General features: G+C 39.8%; 1 protein-coding gene across 2 annotated transcripts in view; it reads right to left on the reverse strand.

Annotated features, from left to right (window-relative positions):
- The window catches only part of LOC101801341 (sulfotransferase 6B1), a 98,395-nt gene extending 84,208 nt beyond the window's left edge, over positions 1-14,187 (reverse strand). For both annotated transcript variants that reach the window (XM_072042279.1, XM_072042275.1), the window contains exon 1: positions 13,828-14,187. The gene's annotated coding sequence lies outside the window, so the exon portion shown is untranslated. The remainder of the gene's footprint in view (positions 1-13,827) is intronic.
- Between the last annotated feature and the right edge of the window lie 391 nt (positions 14,188-14,578).

Raw genomic sequence — 14,578 nt, forward strand, 5'->3', positions numbered from 1 at the left:
AGAACAGCATGCCACAGCTGTCATTCTTTTGTTTGGTTGGTTGTTTGGTTTTGTTTTTCAGAAGAGAAAAAAAATGTTTTTAACTGTAAGCTATGATTGAAGTGGATACAAACAACAACAATTAAAAACAGAAAAAAAAAGAGAGAGAGAGAAGAAAATAGTAAACCAAAAAATGAAAGAGACTGTATCTATCCACATAAAAAATGAGCTGCAGACTAAATTACAGATAGATTGACATCGATGGCATCAGCTTTGCAGGAGGGTGACTTTAAGAGAGAAAGTGAATATAGGTCCTCCTTCACTCTTTCAAAGCTAGTTAAAATCAAGCAAAAAAAGATTTCCACTGATTTTCTTCTGAGCTCCTCACAGGAATAGGATATCCTGCTACACCTCATTTTTATTGTTGAAAAAAAAAAAAAAAAGTATATTTCAGCAAAACTGAAATGTGTTGTTCTCAACTGCTTGAGATATTTTCAAGCCAGTCACTAGGTGAGCACCTCCATTCCTGAAGGATCTCTCCCTTGAGCCAGTCCTGAGTCAGCCTCAGTTGCTGACCAAAACTAGAGCCAGGGCTGACACCAGCTAGACGTAGAGAAGGAAGAGGGGAGACTCCAAAGGTGGGTCCCTGCATTATTGCTTTTCTCCAGCTAGGATATATTTGGAATATTGTCCAAATACTTATCCTCCTGATATTTTCAGTCTGCATTTCATGAAAATATATAAATAAATGAAAAAAAAAAATCATGGTGGTGATTAGACAAAAACATGATCTTCTCCAAAACAGGTTAACTTGCTCAACCATTGCTCTGCCTTCACACATTTCACTGATGCTGTTCCTCCAGTTAGTCTTGAACACACCTGCCTCAGACAGAACAGTGTTTATTAGCCATGTTTTTCTTTTTACAGATTTATCCATGTCCTTTGTCAGAGAATCTCTAGCTATAATTTCCACGTCTGCAAAAGCACAGATCCTAAGAGCTTCTTCCTGGTCACTGCTGTAATTGTGAACAGCATGACTACGAAACTAAGAGTAACCCCCTTACATCAAAACTGACTACCATCTGTAGCTACAAGTGCACACTGCAAGAGATTACCTTCATCTATCAGGTCACAGTAAATGAATGCCAGTGCAATCCTCTCATATCTACCTGCTCTGTAGAAGTCATCTTAATTGCTGCAGAAAGAGCTTCTTTCTTGTGACAACTCCGTTCTTAATGGCTTGTTCACACACTCCTAAGGCCTTTGACACTGTTCCGCACAACATTCTCCTCAAGAAACTGCCTGCTCATGACTTGGACTGGAGTATGCTTTGTTGGGTTGAAAACTGGCTGGGTAGCCGGGCCCAAAGAGTTGTGGCAAATGGAGTTACATCCAGTTGGAGGCCAGTCACTAGTGGCGTTCCCCAGGGCTCGGTGCTGGGGCCAGTCCTCTTTAATATCTTTATCGATGATCTGGATGAGGGGGTTGAGTGCACCCTCAGTAAGTTTGCAGATGACACCAAGTTAGGTGTGTGTGTCGATCTGCTCAAGGGTAGGAAAGCTCTGCAGGAGGATCTGGATAGGCTGGACCGATGGGCTGAGGTCAACTGCATGAAGTTCAACAAGGCCAAGTGCCGGGTCCTGCACCTGGGGCGCAACAACCCCAAGCAGAGCTATAGGCTGGGAGATGAGTGGTTGGAGAGCTGCCCGGCAGAGAAGGACCTGGGAGTGATGGTGGACAGTCGGCTGAATATGAGCCAGCAGTGTGCTCAGGTGGCCAAGAAGGCCAACAGCATCCTGGCTTGCATAAGAACCAGTGTGGCCAGCAGGTCTAGGGAAGTGATTGTCCCCCTGTACTCGGCTCTGGTGAGGCAGCACCTCAAGTACTGTGTTCAGTTTTGGGCCCCTCACTACAAGAACGACATGGAGGTGCTTGAGACAGTCCAGAGAAGGGTGATGAAGCTGGTGAGGGTCTGGAGAACAAGTCTTATGAGGAGCGGCTGAGGGAGCTGGGATTGTTCAGCCTGGAGAAAAGGAGGCAGGGGTGACCTCATCGCTCTCTACAGGTACCTTAAAGGAGGCTGTAGCGAGGTGGGGGTTGGTCTGTTCTCCCATGTGCCTGGTGACAGGACGAGGGGGAATGGGCTGAAGTTGCACCAGGGGAGGTTTAGGTTGGATATTAGGAAAAACTTATTTACCAAAAGGGTTGTTAGGCACTGGAATGGGCTGCCCGGGGAAGTGGTTGAGTCACCATCCCTGGAGGTCTTTAGAAGAAGTTTAGATGTAGAGCTTAGTGGTATGGTTTAGTGGAGGACTGGTTAGTGTTAGGTCAGAGGTTGGACTAGGTGATCTTCCAGTTCCGAGGTCTCTTCCAACCTAGACAATTCTGTGATTCTGTAATGTGCATCTTGCAAATATCTGAACATCCCGTGTTCTGCCCAAAGACCCTCTTGGCAGGATGGAGCAGGAAATCTAAAATCTGCTAAAAGTCTATGGTTTGCTGACGCATGTAAGGCAGGGGGAAGTGGGTAAGCTCTGCATTGACCCAATTCAAACTACAGCACTGTACTCCACGTTCCACATTGTAGTTCACGTCTGTCTAGGGGAGAAGTGCAAGAAGTTCTCCCAGCAGTTAGAAAGACACCTTTGTGTATCTTGTCAGCTCAAATACTGTTACCGTGGTACCTGCCGGTATATACCATATACTACAGAAAATGCTAGCAATATTTTGATTTTGATTTATTTTTATATTCTTTTGAGGTAGAAGGTATAATCATCTAGTTGGAGACAGCACGTGTGACTGTACAGCTTAATTTGCTCCCATACTCAGAGCACCACCTCACTGTGCCTCAGGTCCATGAACAGAAAGCCCGTAATTTTTGTGACCCCTCAGGGCTGATATTGTGGCACTCCACACCATAATACGTCAGTGTCAAAAGTTAGGCATGGAAACAATAACAAGAAAAGCCCAACCAATCTACCACTTTTTCTTCACACAAGTCCCAAACTACTTCACCTCTTTTTGTAAGTGACCCAATTCCCATGCTCTGATCTCAAAGAATATGAGTTTTACAGATGCTTTTTGGTTCGCTTATGCCTGCCATAACTACTGGCAACAATTTTCTTCACACTCACAAAGAAACTAAAAGCATTATCATTTTCCAAAACCTTTTGGGCCCAGAGACTACATCTATACCAATGAACTATGCCAAATGATTTCCCACTGGTCTTGCCCACATCCATATGAAGAAAATCCTGCCCAAAACAAGAGACTGACATGACATGAAAAATGTTTTGAGGAATGATCCGTGGATTGCTCTATTTCCTAAACTGTGCCTGGCAACCATTTGGGAGGGCCCCAGCTGGCAAAGGCGTGGGATTGTACTGACAGCTTACTGGTATGAGTGATGAGGTTCCTATGTCTGGGAGCCAACCCAGGCACCATGGTGCTTACTAGCACAGAGGCAGCCATAAAGTCTCTGGCAATGACAAACAGCAGATCATAACTCATCCTCATTTCTCCAGTGTGGGAATCCACTGAGGACAACCCAAAACACCAGAAGCCACTTTGTCTTGCTACACTTTGACCCATCGCAACCTACTGAAATGAATCTCTTACTCTGGCATCCACTGCTACCATCAAGTCATTGCAGTCATTGCACAGCTGCCAAACAGCTCACATGTGTTTAGACAAAAAGCTTTTTGCATAGCCATGTGTTATACAAACTTCCCACTGGCATTCAGATGTCAGCCAGTGTCAATGGCTGTGGATAATGGTTACATTAATCAGTTATGTGGGATTTGCCCCCCTAGACCCCTGCATTTACTAAAGTACTAACTGTTGCAGAATGATGTAAGAGCTCTGTAGAGGATATCTGGTTTTTGTTTTGTTTTTCAGGAAAAGAAAACAAATCATCATCCCCAAAGCCACCTGTTTTTTTCTTTTTTTTTTTTTTTCAGTGATTTTGGAAACATCATTTTTTTTGAGAGCTCTAGTGGAGGAACCTGTCCAAGAGCATTCTTAGAAAGAGTAAAACAGATATCAGCTGAAAACCAGGTCCCAGCAAAGCCCCAGGCTGAATTTGGAAGCTGTGCAGAACTTAGTTAAACCACTACTGGATCCTCCTGAAAACCCAGACTTTAATTTAATTAATTATTTAATATATATATTTTTTAAATAGGTTAAGATCATGTATTCACTACTCAGCTTCTCACATCTGAAAAAGGATAAGTTAAAAGAGAGTTAAAGATAAGTTAAAATAACTTTCAACTCTAGACTCCACTGATGATTTCTGTTTCATATGTGCTTCTCCAAGTCTGCTCTGGTAGTAACTGAGTACAGTTAAATCTTACTCTGGAAGTCTGTCTCTGAAGGTTAAATGTATACTAATCTTTAAAAAAATAATAATCTGAACATAACATCAATATTAAGTGCCTACAAAGATATGTATAACTCCCAGAAATTTTAACAGAAATATAAATGAGAAACAAGATCTTTCAATATATGTTTCTTGGCAGTTCCATTTCTGTTCTTTACAAATCAAACTGAAGTAGAGTTTCTAATTCTCTTGCCTTTAGATTTTTCATGAACTGAGCTTGAACTCAACTTGCATTTTCATTAATCTTGTATAATCTTTCCAGAAATCCTGCTACTCTTTAAATCCAAACCATCTGTCTACAAGTTGCTTTAGCACAGAAGTGAACTTTTGCATTTGCACATCAGATTTATATGGTTCGTGATCAATCTGAAATCAGAAGTATCTTGTTCTGTTTCATTAATCTATTCTGTTTCATTAATTGCATGGCAAAAAGCTTATGAACTATTGGAAATGGTTTAAAATATGAACTCATTCCTTCTAATTGTGTTATACCTTGAGACAGACTTCAACCATTATACTTCTTAGTGAGAAGCAGAAGAAAACATTACTCTGGCAAGTTATGAAATAGCAAATGCCCTGCTCTCTAAGAAATGTGCAAAAAGAGGTCCAGCTTTTCCTCCACACAAGGAACATATCCAATTTTTCTTCCTGAAATTTTGTTTGGTGAAACTTTTAGTTTTAACTGGATTCAAGTTCAGCATTTTCAAGACAGAGACACATCTGAGAATATACACAAAATGCATTTTGGGGACAGGAGCCAAGTGAGAGCCTTGAAAACCCAATCTTTTCAACACAGAAGGGAGACTGACTCAGAAAGTAGTTGGTCCTTGTTTTAGCTCCTTAGTAAGTCTAAAGAATGTGTAAATGATAGCAAGGCATTTAGTTAATATGAATTAAAAAAAAAAAAAAAAGTTAAAAAATTCAAACAAAAGGAAGAAGAAAAGAAGCAAAGATCTAAAGACCTTGTTTTACTTGCTTCCATATTGCCAGAGTATTGCTGGTGGAATGAGTCAAACAAGAGGTTATCGCTGTGCATAGTGGGCCATTATTTCAACAGCAAAAAGATGATTTTTTTCTGGCTTGAACCTGTACCAAGCAAAGATCACTTCAGTCCAGAAAATCAGCTACTTGAGACATAAATAAACAAATAAATAAATAAATAAAATATACAAAAATCAACCAGCTTCATATTCTGAACTGGCCGAATGCTTTATTATTAACAGCCTCTCTGTCTCATCTGCAGCACAGATACCTTCCCAAACCCTGCCTACATAAGCAAATCAATTTTACCACCAAATTTATGCTGGGGATTGTTTATTTAACCACCTCCATAAACTTTGTCTTCCTTAATCTCCAGATATTAACCTGCTGGCTCCAGAGACTATATATTATTTCTCCAGTATGATCAAATGACGCCTTTTCAGCTGAGGACTTTGCACCTTGCTTATGAGACTCTTCTTGAATTACATCGAAGAGATGGAAGAAACTACCTCTTTTCAAGTGCTCATAACCCTGGTCACAGAAGTCAGTCAAGTCTGTTACAATGTATAGTAAAGTAATGATTCCCCCATGCACTGACAGGACACTTCCATGGCCAGCAAATCCTTTTTTGCTTGACCTTTTCAAGCCATCCCTCTTTACAGAGCTGCAGTCTCTTTGATGGAGCAGTAACAACAGTGAGAGTCAGTGACAACCTTCAACAGCAGACATGAGAGACATCAATCTCTTCAAGGCTAACATTGTAATAAAAATATTACTGGCTCAACTCACTAACACACATTGAGACCACTGGGCCTTATCCAAGCTGGCTTCCCAAGCTATCTTTTGTATGTATAGCCTTTATTTGAAATGCTAATATCACTGGCATTGAAATGGGGGAGCAGCAAAAAAAAAAAAAAAAAAATCTGGTTTGGTGAAGGATCCCATGGCAACACTGTAATTATTGTGCATGGGATTTCACCTGATATGAAAGAAATTTTTATCAATGCTTCCAGGCCCCATCCTGGCTGCCTGTGACACCTCTTCAGACACGCTGCTTTAGGGGTGTCCTGGCAGAGGACATGCGCTTGTTCAACGAGACGCCACCCATGATACCGTATGATAACTGTTTTTATTTACAAGGCTTCCTTCTGCCATTGAGTATTTTATATCAGCTATCCTGCTCTGTCCAATTGGTTTGTACTGCTGTCAGTAAATACTGGAGGTGGTCCGCCTGTGCCAGGCATTTGTGGAAAAAATTGCATAATATTTGTTTTCACTTTCTAAATACATCTGCTCTGAGCTCTGTTTGGTGCCAGCATGGTTTGCAAAATTAAGCCCAGGAGATCTATGCACTCAGAACTGCACATGCTTTTATAAATATTAAGTTTTATGACAGGCTCATACAGCCGCTAATACCCATCTGGATTATGGATGGATAACAATATTTGTCAGAAGCATGACATTGTCATCATCTACAAAAGCACCCTTTTAGCAGGATCGTTTTTCTGCACTCCTCTTTCTCTCCCCATTATTAAACTGCACAGCACACTCTGGTACACACGAATTGTAGTCCTGACTCACTCAGGGCTGCTGCCACACAAGGTTACGGAGTTAGGATGAAGAGGAGCAGCCCACAGTGTAGCATAGACGTAGGGCAGTGGTAAACCAGAAACAGTATTGCTTTTCTCTTTCATGACCATTTCTAGCACACCGTATACAGACAGGTGCCTGAAATGATTTTGGAGATTTTGCTGTGAGACATACAAACACAAAAGAGAATTAAGTTCATGGTGAATGCTGAGGTGCAGCTGATTTCAGAGTCACTGGAGGAGCTCACAAGCATCAGGTGTCCTGTGCTTTTACAGCAATAGCAGTGGACTCTCAGGGGGCTTCAGCAGAAATCTCCAGACCCTCTGAGATGTACAGTACACTGGCAAGACAAACAGAATCAGCACCATCATGTGACTTTCCATCCCAAAGCTGTGTGCCTCCAGCATCACTTTCATAGCTTCGAAGTAGTCTACTTCAATGGCTGTGATCGATAACACAACCATCAAATAAAGTCAGTTCAGCCCAGGTCTGGCTATCTGATAACTTTACTTTGGGAATGGGATCACAACAGCTACCGGTGATGCTTCTTGACAGCTAATACTTCAATATATTTCATTTCTACTGATAGCTATTGATTGGGAGAGATACAGTAAGACTACAAAAGTCAGCTGGAGTATTGGTCCCAGTTACTGTTAGGTGCTATTAAGAGACACCTAATCTGTTGAGTGCCTGTGAAGAAGCAGAACTCAGTTGTGTTTCTAAGCCCAGGATATGTAGTACCAGCTATTGTTACAAGATAAAATAAAGAGCAAAATATTCTGAAAAATAAGTAAGGGCTGGGTTTCTTTTGGTGGCTAGGCTTTATTCTATTTGGAGAGAGAAGGGGGCAGATTTCCTCCCAGGGTGTCATATTTAATTTTGGCAGTTTCTGGCATTCCCAGTGTTGCTTTCTATTGTAAGGCCACACACTTCACTGAGACAAACATGAAGTGAACTTTAAAATATAAGGCACTAATGTGTGCAAGAGGAGCACACTTAATGCTGATTTTGATACACTATACTGTACAATGCTGAAAGTGTATCTGTACTTCTATTGGATAAGCTGCTTCAAGAAGTAGTAGAAGTGTCGAAGGAAGAAAATTAAAGGGACAAGAGCATCTCATGTTACACTATTATAACATTACATTAGTATTATTAAACAATATTATTTGTATTTGAGTTTCACCTAAAGATTCTGCATGAATTTCTATCACTACAAGGCTAAATCTAGGGGAGGGGGAGCTGATGAGGCTGCTGAGCAGTTCTAAAGGAGGGCAAACTCAGTGCAGAATGAAGATCAAAATTAGTCTTATCTGCTCTCATTTTCTTCACACCCTCATATGCTTGTGGCTAGTGTGCTCTCTCTTCTGTTTTAGTCTAAAGACCTGAGTACAGACTGTCAGAGAAGAGTGCATACAGATAAAACACTGCTAAGCCTTAGTATGAATAATTAGATTTGATTCACAACATACCTGTGAAATTTTATACAGGAACAGTCAGTGGATTGCATTAAGCTAAGGTTACGCATTTACCCCTCCTTTCTACTTATTATACCTGCCTCCCTAACAAATACTCAAAATTACTAATATATGTCTGAGTAAATGTACATAAAGTCATATCCAAAAAGACAAAAGACTACATTCAAAGCACATTAAATCATGAAATGAAGCACTTCAGAATAAGAAAATACAAGAATTATGTTCATCCATGTAACTTCACTCAGCTCCTTCCACTTCTCCTGTGTCTATACTGAGTTGGATAATTCTTCCTTTTTTTTTTTTTTTCGTCTGCTTTGTACACTGAATAAACAGTTATATACTTATATATGTATGTATATGTGCAGTGCAGGTGCCCTGAGCTTTCCACAGTTCATACCATCAAAATACACACTGATGAAACAGAATTTTCTTCCTTCAGGCTACTTGTGTTATTTTCCCTGTAGCATCTGGAACGGGCTGCCCAGGGAGGTGGTGGAGTCACCATCCCTGGAAGTCTTCAAAAGACGTTTAGATGTAGAGCTTAGGGATATGGTTTAGTGGGGACTGTTAGTGTTAGATTAGAGGTTGGACTCGATGATCTTGAGGTCTCTTCCAACCTAGAAATTCTGTGATTCTGTGATTCTGTGATCTGCCTTGATGTGTCAAATATCTTTAATGCAGATTGGCAGTTTTAGCAGTACCCATGGGGATCTGGGTGGAAATAAGTGGGGAGCTGAGAGGATGTGCAGCCTGTGGCCAGAGCATGGGAAGTGAGTGGAAAGTGAGCAGTGAACACAGCAAATGACAGGCAAATGGAGAATGAGCCCTCACCCACCAAGGCCCCAATCCCACAGAAACTCAGAGGAACCAGCATCTTTTCCCCAGTCCCAGCCACTCTCACACACTTTCCTACCAGCACATACTGCCCATGGAAGAGGTAAGCCACCTGATCATACTCCTCCATGTCCAGCTTGAGCAAAAGACCAGTTAGGTTTGCAAAAGTTAGGTTTGCAAAAGGAAACAGCAAGGTCCCCTAGGCTGTTGAACAGACAGTTCATTGTCTGTCAGTCTTCAACAGACTGTTGAAGGAATAGCAGCAATCCTATCACAGTTTGTTTCAACACTGATAGGCTACAATATCCAAAGAAGTCTCTTACACAAGTCCAGCTGAAATGGCAAAGAGATTCAGGCAGGCATTCTGCCCTCTTCTGTAACACTATTGGTAAAATATAGTTGCTTTGGTCTCGTGCAGTTCATGGAAAACATGAGTCCTTCTCTTGGCACAGGAACAGAGCTTGCTGTAGCACCCTACATCCATAAAAGTTTTAGTTTTTTCCTTCTGGGACCTGCTTTGTCACACAATAATATTATTGCCAACTCCACTGCTCACAGCATAATGCTGGTTGGAAGGGGTATCTGGAGCTCAGTGCTGTCTTCAAAGTTCAAGCAGGTTGCTCAGGCCTTTCCCACTCACATTCTGGATGAACATCTCCAAGGGTGGAAACCCCACAACCTGCCTGGGTGTCTGGCCCTGTGTTGGACAATGGTGACAGTGATTTTTTTTTCTTATACCTAATAGCAGGCTCCCTTTCAGCAACCTGTAGTTGCTGTCTTTCATCCTTTTGCTGTGTACTTTTGAGAGGCATCTAGCTGTCCTGCCCCTCGCTGTCCCATCAGGAAGCTGAAGAGCACCATTAACTGCCCCTACAGACTTCTCTTTTCCAGGACAAACAAAGCCACCTCTGCTCTCTTTGGGTGCCCTGTGCTCCCAGCCCATATCCATGAATTCACTCCAATTTTTAAGTATCTGTTATACCAGGCAGTCCAGTGTTGGGCACAATACTCCAGAAGCAGACTCAAAATTGCCTCACATGGGAAAAATCCCCTCTCTCATCCTCCTTACCACACCGTGATGCTGGCATTCATCATAACAAGCACATGCGGTTGACTTAACATTCAGCTTGCTGACCACAGGAGCTCAGGCCCTTTTGCTACAAAAGCTGTGCTCTAGCCTGCTGGAGTCTGTCCCATATGAAAAGCATTACATTTGCGTTTTTTCTATCAGCTGTAATGATAATTTTGCTGATGGCTGATATCTCTAACAATAATTCATCCAGACAGTTAATAATTCCAAGAGCTAAACCCCATTTGACAGGCCACATGTAATCTAAGCCAAAAGTGGTACTTCAATCCATGAACCTAAGGCCATACCACTGTCGCTCATAATTTCCTTTTGTTGTCATGTTTTTGTCATTTGCCTGTTCCCAGACATGTCTAGTATGTCGCTGAGGGTGACTTTTCTCGTAGAGCATTTGTCAGTAGCCAGTGAGTGTTTGCAATGGCAAGGGATTGTAGATTTGTTGTTAGAGAACTTGAAGAAACCCAGCTGAGAGCAAGGCATCTCATCTACATTAGATGGGTTTTTGGATTTTTTAATTTGTCTTTGCAAAAAATACATGTTCAACCTGTACCATGCTTAAAATTGAAGCTTTTTTTTTTTTTTTTTTTTTTTTAAATCATATGAATGAAACAATTTTTAAGTGATCTGTATTCTAAAAGGAACTCTAGAAAGTACATTAACCCAAGATAAAAATGCTCAGCTTTTGCATGGGATTGTAAAGGAGATTGTGATCTTTCTGTTGTTTTTCCCATGCATATTTTCTGAGTTTTATCTCTTTGCTGGAAAGTGTTACATTCACGTGATTTTAAGTGTTTTGTTTTATTTTAAAATTCTTCTTTTTAAATTTAGACACCACACACACTGATGATGATTTGGTATACACTATTGTGCTTTATTTTTAGTATTATGACAGATAATTTCTGAAGCAGCTGAATAGCTGTTCCTCATGATCTATAATGGTTTTTTTTGTAGTAAGCCTGCATAACACACTAAAAGAATGTTTTGTATCTTGTGAAACTCCTCTATGACTTACGAAACATTTTTGTATAATAAAATGGCTATAGACTAATTTTAACAAGTACATATGTATCAGCAGTTTTAATCCAAAATAATGACTACAAATTTCCAAGAAATCTATGTGTATATCCTGGCTGACATTTATCTGGCATCTTTTTTGCAATACTGAATTTTCTTTGGTAGTACATACATGCTTTTGACAATTTTTTTTTAACATTTTGCAAGTTACCTACATTGCTGGTATTGACTTAAAATTCCTACTTTTTACACTTATTTCTGGACATGTAATAAAGGAAAAATACAAAGTGGATGAATTGACAGATCAAGAATTGAAAATACTACAGGAAAATCTTTGAGAACTGGATCAGGTTGGTTTGGTAAAGACTAAAACACATTACAGTATGATTACTGTTAAATGCTACAAAATAAAAGTAGGCCTTAGCAGAGTAAACTAGAGTCAACAACTCCATCTCACAGTATCTTTCATGGTAAAGAAATTTAATCTTTCTCTTCTTTAGAAATTAAGCCCTGCAAATGTATTGATACAAAACAATTGTGTCTTTGTAAAATAATTTCTTTCTACAAACATCCAAATAGCAAATGTTTCAATTTTGATCTCTCTTTAGTCAGAAATCTACTTTTATCTTAAGCATTCTCATAGCAAAACAGGATGTGCATAGAAATGAAACAGAACATTGACATTAACGTTAAAACAACCAAAACCAACCAACCAAACAAAACAACAAAAAAGACAAAAACTTAGTTTCAGTTGATATCCTAGCAAAACTTGCAGATCTGATGTTACCAAGGAAAAAAAAAAAAAAAGGAGATGAGTAAGATGATTCGACAAACACTCAGATGAGTGAAAAGACACATCTTTAATTTAATATCCGTTGGATATTATTCTAATCCTTGCATCTCAAAAGTAAGAAGTAGAACCCGAAACAAACACAGGGAAGGGCAACAAAGATAATCAAGATTACTGGATGACATTCATTAAGAACAACTAAATAGGCTAAGGAGTCTTAGTCTGGAGAAGGATTCAGGGCCTTTGGCTTGATAGATGGAGAAAAAGCTGCAGGACATGATAAGAATATATTTACCACATTGAATGGGCAACACAGAGAAATGCTTTATGAAGAATCAGTTTAAACAACATGTTCATAACACAATCTGCTATGCCTGTAGTACACTTGAAATATTCCCTAACCAGCTATAGCAAAACAAAGTCATGGTGACTTGTGACAAGCACTCAACCATATTCAGTTTTCAAGAGCCCAATTCTCTCTTCTAGCATTTTTCAAAATATGTTAAAAATATTTTAACTTAACATCTGTGAGACTGGGAAGAATTTGTCCTTGTTGACAGACAGCAGCCATTTGACATAATGAGGTTAAACAGCATGAGGGCATAAGCAGGCAATTTGTAACAAAAATCACTGAAGAACTCTTTCTGAAGTCCCATGTGAATGTCTTCTGAAAAACTTTATTTGAAGTTGTTATATACAAAGCACCTTTCTGGCCATTAGGAAGACAACGCACTACATGCATCATCTACTACCTGATGGAGGCTAAAATATCTTCATTGCTGAACAAACTTTAACAAATGTGCTCCAGCCAACTGGTAGCTCCCTGTGCAAAAGTCTGATGTAACAACTTCCTATATCTTCAGAACAGAGTTAGAGTTAGGCAGAATTACACCAGATGGGAACATCTTTAAGCTGCATTCATTAATATCATTATACCTACACTTTAGTTCTCACTGACAGATGGTCTTTTCATTCTGAAGTGTATTTTGTACTAGACATCTAGATCAAGTAATAGAAACTGCATAACACTTCCACTAAAATGCCATGAAGAGGTGAACTGGGAACATATGTAAAGGAAACAGACACTCAGAAGTCAAAGTGCTTAAAGAACTCCCTCACCTACCTGTTCCAATCTGGAAATGTGAAATTGGGCTGGATTTCTGGGCATAAGAGATGTAAGATACCAAGACAGTTTCCTGAATTTGGCAAACTTGTCTTGTAGCAACAACAACATTCGCTATGACATTCAAACATCTCCTATTATAGCCTGATGGAGGGCATCTGAGGTAGTTACTGTAGTCGTTTTGCCTTTCCAGAGAACTTTTTCATACAAGGAATGAAAATGGGGTTATCAAGGTTAAAGGACTAGGAAGAAGAGACACAGGTCTGAAAAAATAGCTTTGTCATGGGTATAGCTAAGGTATGATTCCATTCTGGAAGGAAAACAAAACAAAGAAAAAAAATCAATTAAAAAACAAACAAACAAAAAAACAAACAAACAAACAAACAAACAAACAGTAGCTGCAAGATAAAGCTCTCAAGTAACACTTCACTAGCTGAAAGGGAAATGTAGCTTCAGGAAATGGAGGTTTGACCTAGATTTCACTGTCCAAGACAGTATTGCAAATGTGTACTAAACAAGCAAGTAAACAACAGAGAGCCCTTGTGCAGAAGCTGCCACCCACTGACAACTCACCTGGCAGAAGTCTTCGTACGAAAGATGTCATCTTGTGAGCCCCTGTTGACATTTGCCCCTCATCGTAACAAGCAGTCCCTCTACATTCTCTCACTAGAGAAATCTAGTGAGTGACCTACAGAGAGATGGTATATTCTGAAAACAGAGAAATACTACATGAGAGAAATGAAGAACTCACTTTGTAAGCAAAATGAACATACTCACTGGGTATGAAAATGCATTTAGGGAAAGTAAGTAAAAGTGCTACAGAGTCAAGATAAGTGACAGCATTACAGCATTATGTGGGGATTTCTAATATAACCATAGTCACTGGGACTCCTTCCAACTGGAAGCTGAATTGTTTCTCATACAACTTCAGTTAGCTTTTTTTTTTTTTTTTTTTTTTTGAAATAGAACTATCATAGCTAATAAACAGCTAAAGGCAAAGTAGCTTCTGTCTTCTCATCTTCTCTTAGCAAAGACCACCTTTTCTATGGATAAATCTTGCAATAAAATGAAGATAAAGAGATGATCAATTGATTACATCTACCTGATAAGAAACCCTACTCCAGCTGTTCCTGGAATGGTCAAGACCATTTCGTCATTTACCCTCCATTGGTTTTAAAGGAGGAGTGCAAATGAGACAGGGCATTTTCGTAATCTCAAAACAATCTTGAAGTCAAACTCTACCTATCTCAAAGAGGCTAGTGCACAGAAAATTTGCACTTAGAAAATTTGGCTTGAAAATCTAAAGACGTCTAAACTTGGTCAA

The sequence above is a fragment of the Anas platyrhynchos genome, chromosome 1, assembly GCF_047663525.1.
Source record: "Anas platyrhynchos isolate ZD024472 breed Pekin duck chromosome 1, IASCAAS_PekinDuck_T2T, whole genome shotgun sequence".
NCBI lineage: Eukaryota > Metazoa > Chordata > Aves > Anseriformes > Anatidae > Anas > Anas platyrhynchos.